Here is a 5,628-nt window from a genome sequence, read left to right on the forward strand (position 1 = left end):
TCTGGTTATCTCTAGTGCTACCTGCCCTTGCTAAATCTGACTGGAGTCAGTCCTTCCTGTGATCCTGTGTATCAGAACTCCTCAGAGTCAGGCTGTCTCTGTGATCCTGTGATTCTGAGATCCTGTGACCCCGGGCTTGTTAGAGCACCTGGGAGTGCAGCAGCTTCCTCTGGGTGTTGAGGGACTGACTGTGGAGCCTGGGCTCAAGGTCTGCTCAGGACACCAGCCCAGAGAGACAGGAAGGAACCCAAGACACTCTTCTGGTTGAGTTCCTGTGTGCCTGCTCCCACTGGTCCCAGTTACTCCTGGTGTTGGGACAGATGTTGGGTCCTCCTCACCTCTGATCCTGAGAGTGTCAGAGTGCCTGGGAGTAGAGCTTCCTCTGAGTGTTGTGAGACTGGCTGCAGAGCTTGCGCCCAAGTTCCGCTCAGGACACCAGCCCAGAGAAGCCAGAACATGTAATGTTTTTCATGTAAAGGTATTGGAGAAACATGTTTTTTTTGTTTGTTTGTTTTTGTTTTTTTTTTTTTTTTAATAATCATTCACTAAAAGAAAAATAGAATGTAGTTACATTGTAATTTCTTTTTTAAAAGATTTATTTCATTTTATTTTGTTTTATGTGTATGAGTACACTGTAGCTGTATAGATGGCCGTGAGCTATCATGTGTGTGGCTGCTGGGAATTGAACTCAGGACCTCCTGCCAGCCCCACTCCCTCCCGCTCTGCTAGCTCCAGTGTAATTCACTGTAGCTGTCTTCAGATGCATCAGAAGAGGGTGTCAGATCTCATTATGGGTGGTTGTGAGCCACCATGTGGCTGCTGGGCTTTGAACTCAGGACCTTCAGAAGAGCAGTTAGTGCTCTTACCCGCTGAGCCATCTCGCCAGACACCACACCGTAATTTCTATACAGCTTGAAAGATTTTACCAGGATATATAAGCTGTGGGAGAATAAAAAAGTTGTTGGAGTTTGCTTGTTGGAGTTTACTGAAGTTGGCATTATCCTTCCAGTGTGTGTGTGTGTGTGTGTGTGTGTGTGTGTGTGTGTGTGTGTCTGTCTGTGTGTTTGTTTGTGTGTTTCTTTTTCCTCTTTTTTCCCTTCTTCCTCCTCCTCCTCTTTCTCCTCCTTCTCCTCTTCTTCCTTCTCCTCCTCTTCCTTTCTTCCTCCTCCTCCTTCTCTTCCTTTCTTCCTCCTCCTCCTCTTCTTCCTCTTCTTCCTCCTTTTCCTCCTCCTCCTCCTCCTCCTCCTCCTCCTTCTTCTTCTTCTTCCTTTTCTTCTTCTACTTCTTCTTCTTTTTATTTTACTGGTCTTTTCTGGCCCCCAAGGAGTTTTTTCACCAGCCTCTTCCTGTTTCCAAAGGAATTCTTTATTGGCCCCCTAGGGAGCATCCTTGCCCCAGTCAATCAACAACTCTATGCCCTGCCTCAATTTACCCTGGATGTCAAAACTGGTCTTTGACAAATGTTTTCAGCTGTTTCACATATTAAACAAGTTTATCTCTTGAACAAGTCAATAATATGCTACATTGTATGTAAATAAACTAAGGTTTCCAACCAAAAGACAAACATTTCCAGAATTCACAAAAAAAAAAAAACCCTATAAATGTATTGACAGAAGACAATTTTAAAAGGCCCCACATGCCTGGGAAAATCTAACATACTCATATTACCAAAGAAAGCTAGCATACCTTCACTAATGTGAGGTAAAGTAGACCTTAAGGCAAAGATTCTCACATAATAAAAGGGGTATTTCATAATAACAAGATTAGTCTACTAGGAAAACAGAAGAGCTAAACATTTGTCTGCACACTAGATAATAGCTTGAGAACTGATAAAGCAAAAGCAGATGATAGAATAAAACCCAGAGGCATTCACAATCTAAGCAGCAAGTCTGACTGTAGTGCTAGGCCAGTCTGCAATGAGACAATTGCAGAAATCAAGGTTACTTAGAGCATTTACAGCAATTCAACTTGTGATTTCTTGCAGATTTTAGTGAGAGTGAAAGCAGAATGGAGATACGTTATTTCTTTGCCTTTTGTGAGAATCGCCTCTTTAACACTTCATTCTCAGTAGTTGGTAGATCTGTGGGATAATTTTAGATTTTTTTTTCCAGCTTTCAATTGAGAATTTCTTAATTAAATTCTGGAAAGCATGGAGTTGAAAATGAACTCTAACAAGATACAGAGTAAAGAGAAGTTGAGGACTGAGAAGGTTAGGAACAGTGACGTAGGGGCAAAGAAGAGACAGGAAGGGCTGGTGGAATCTCAGGTCTCTCTCTTTCTTCAATCAGCATGGACTTCAATTGTCCAAAGGAATTAAGGAGAAGAGTTTGCTCTCTACACAAACTAAGCCAGATAACTTTGAGGTTTGAAGAAAGTAGGTACTGTGGAGGTTAAGAGTGAGACACTGAACCACAATAGGGACCTAAGTGAAGGCTGTCTAACCAATCAGATGTCCTAGCTCTGCACCTCCTTACTCCCAGGATGCCAAGTCACCAGGCATCCTCCCATGGAGCAGAAAGGACGATTCTTCTCTACAAAACTATAAAAAGATACAGAGATACGGATGGTTCTGCTCCTCCCACAGTGGTTTTTACGTATTTCTTACTCTTTAGAAAATTTCTCTCTGAGTGCAGAAGAGTTCCAAACCTCTGCGGCGTCTCACAGGATAAGAAAATACAGCCTCAAACCACACGACACTTGAAAACAGGCCCTACCAAGGAGAACACAAAGCTACGTGCACTGGGGTAGTCACCAACAAGATGGCCCCCAAGATCCCACCTCTGTGCTGCCCTCTCCCACAGTGTGCCAGGATTTGTTGATGTGACCGATTACTCACAGTAAAAAATGGTGGCAGGTGAGTTCCCACCAGGTTTAAAAAGATTGCTGCCTCTTTTCTTGACTTTGCATCTTGATCTCTCTCCTCTTGTCCTGGGGGAGGGAAGGTGCCTCGTTGACGGTAGGAGGGCTAGCTTTTTGCTTATTTGTGATAGACGTGTTCAAGGATGTGGAGCTCTTGATGCTAAAATCAAGAAACAACCAGGTATCCTGGGACAAACGGCCATTTTAGCTGTGAGTAGCCCTATGAAAAGAGCCAGCACAGGGATGCAAGGTTGCCAAGGCCTGCCAAGAACCATGGGAGTGAACTTGGAAGTAGATTCTGTCCATCTAGTCTTTCAGATGGTTGCAGTCCTTGCCATCTCCATACAACATTGCTAGAGACCTGGAGTTAGCATCACCCAACTATGGGAAGCCATTATTGAATCCCCAACCCTTATATAAACTGCATGACATAAAAACTGTTCTTTTAAGCTGCTAAATTTGAGAGAAATTTGTGAGGCAGCAAAAGATAACAATATATAAATAGAAAGGAAACAAAAGTATTCAGGGGTTAGAAAAAAATTATAGAAAACTACAATACATAAGGGGAGATATGACATAGAATATGAATGTGCTCTATGCTTTTTCACCCTGACTCTGGACTCGATTTCATGAATGGCTCTGGTCAATCAATGTGAGTGTAGCAAACGTGGCTGAAAGGTTTACAAACTGCTTGCAAGGTGAGACTTGCTCATTTGCTATCCTGGGACCTTGACACCAGGTAAGTAGGGTTGTGCTATCCAGCTGAAAGGCAATCCAGCAGGCAGAAGAGACCAAGGCATTTAGAGTAACAACCAACATTTATCTAATCTGCTGGGAACTGTGGCACATTAGTCAGCCTAGCCAAAGTCACTTAGAAAAATCCTGACCTCACTCATCTCAAATTGCCAACCCAAACAATACTGACCTTAAGAAGTGGTTATTGGAGAGGCTACCTCCTGTGGCCAGGCAGGAACCCAGGTGGCAATAGGGACACCCACTTTTGACCCAAAACGCATCCTGTCTATAAGTAAGGCAGGGATTGGAGATGGGGCAGAGTCTGAGAGAATGACCAGCCCAACTAGAGACCCATGCCATGGGCAAGAACCAACCCCTAACACTATTAATAATACTCTCTTATGCTGGGAATTTAGCATGGCTGTTCTCTGAGAGGCTCCACCCACTAACTGACTCACATAGACGCAGATACCCACAGCCAAACAGTGCGTGGAGTTTGGAGACTCTTATGGAAGAATAGGAGGAAGGATTGCAGCCCCCAGGGGGATAGGATCTCAAGAGGAAGACCAACAGAATCAATTAACCTGGACCCTTGGGGCTCTCAGAGTCTGGACCACTAACCAAAAGAACATATCTGGACTGGATCTAGGCCCCTGCATATACATATCTGATATGCAGCTTGGTCTTCATATGGGTCCTGGAGTAGGAGCTATCCCAAAAGCTGTTGCCTGCATGTGAGATATGTTCTTTTAGCTGGGCTGCCTTGTCTGCCCCATGGGAGAGGAAGCACCTAGCTTTGCAGAGACTTGAAGTGCCAGGGTTGGGTAGGGAAATACCCAGTGGGGGATTGTGGGAAGGGTGACCAGGAAGGGAGGCAGTGAGCTGGATGTGAAGTGAATAAGTAAAAAATAAGTAAAAATTACATTAATAAATAAATAAATAAATAAATAAATAAATGGCCCTTGTTGCTGGGCAGTAGTGGGGCATGCCTTTAAGCCCAGCACTTGGGAGGCAAAGGCAGGTAGATCTCTGATTGGAGGCCAGCCTGGCTTACAAATTGAGCTCTGGGGCAGCCAGGGCTACACAGAGAAACCTTGTTGTGTGTGTGTGTGGTGGGGGAGGGGGGAGAAATGGCTATTATCAAAATGTGGTGTGTTTATGTAATATAAGGTAATTGGTGGAAGAACAAATGGAGAATAAGACGGAACTCATGAAAACTAAAATTGTGACAGTCAGATTAAAAACGTATTTTCCAGATGACTCAGTAGTTAAAAGCATTTGCTTTTAACCAGAGGACCTGGATTTGGTTCCCAGAACTTGCATGGCAGTTCACAACCATGCTAGCTCCAGAAAATCTGATGTCCTTTTTTGATCTCTGTGGGTACCAGGCACATACATGGTGTATATAAACACATTCAGGCAAAATACTCATACACATAAAATGAAATAAATAAATCTAAAAAGTTCAATGTCTATCTTCTGGATATATGTCCCAAATAAATAATTATTATTTCATTAAGACATCTGACTTTTATATTCATGACAGCGGACATTTCTAGTTTATAATGGCTGACTTAGGAGTCAGCATAAGTGTATACTGCTGGATGAATGGAGAAAATGCAGTTACTAAGTGTGGTGGTTCATGCCTGTGATCCCAGCACTTGGGAGGCAGAGGTAGAAGGATCACTGCAAGTTTGAAGACAGCCTGGGTTACATAGTGAGTTCCAGGACAGCCTGGGCTATAGTAATTGACTATCCACATCAAACCTGAAATCCAAACTCCCAAACAATCAAAATATATTAACAAAGGAAAGAGAGAGAAAAAAAGAAAGAAAGAAAGAATGAAACAAAGAAAGGAAAAAAAGACAAGAAAGTGTAGTTTATGTACATCTGAGTGTACTTGAAGGGACCCGGAGTCAGCACACAGCACATGGGAATGGTACAAGGGAGAGATACAGTCTAGGAAGTCAAGGAACAAAAACCCCAGCGCAGGCTTTCCAGCTAGCGCAGGCTCTTCACAGCGTGTGTCCCCCC

At 43.5% G+C, this 5,628-nt stretch overlaps 1 protein-coding gene across 2 annotated transcripts in view; it reads right to left on the reverse strand.

Annotated features, from left to right (window-relative positions):
- Positions 1 to 5,628, reverse strand: part of LOC116096432 (cytochrome P450 4X1) — a 34,494-nt gene that overhangs the window by 27,506 nt on the left and 1,360 nt on the right. The window lies entirely within an intron of this gene.

The sequence above is a fragment of the Mastomys coucha genome, unplaced genomic scaffold (assembly GCF_008632895.1).
Source record: "Mastomys coucha isolate ucsf_1 unplaced genomic scaffold, UCSF_Mcou_1 pScaffold18, whole genome shotgun sequence".
Classification (NCBI taxonomy): Eukaryota; Metazoa; Chordata; class Mammalia; order Rodentia; family Muridae; genus Mastomys; species Mastomys coucha.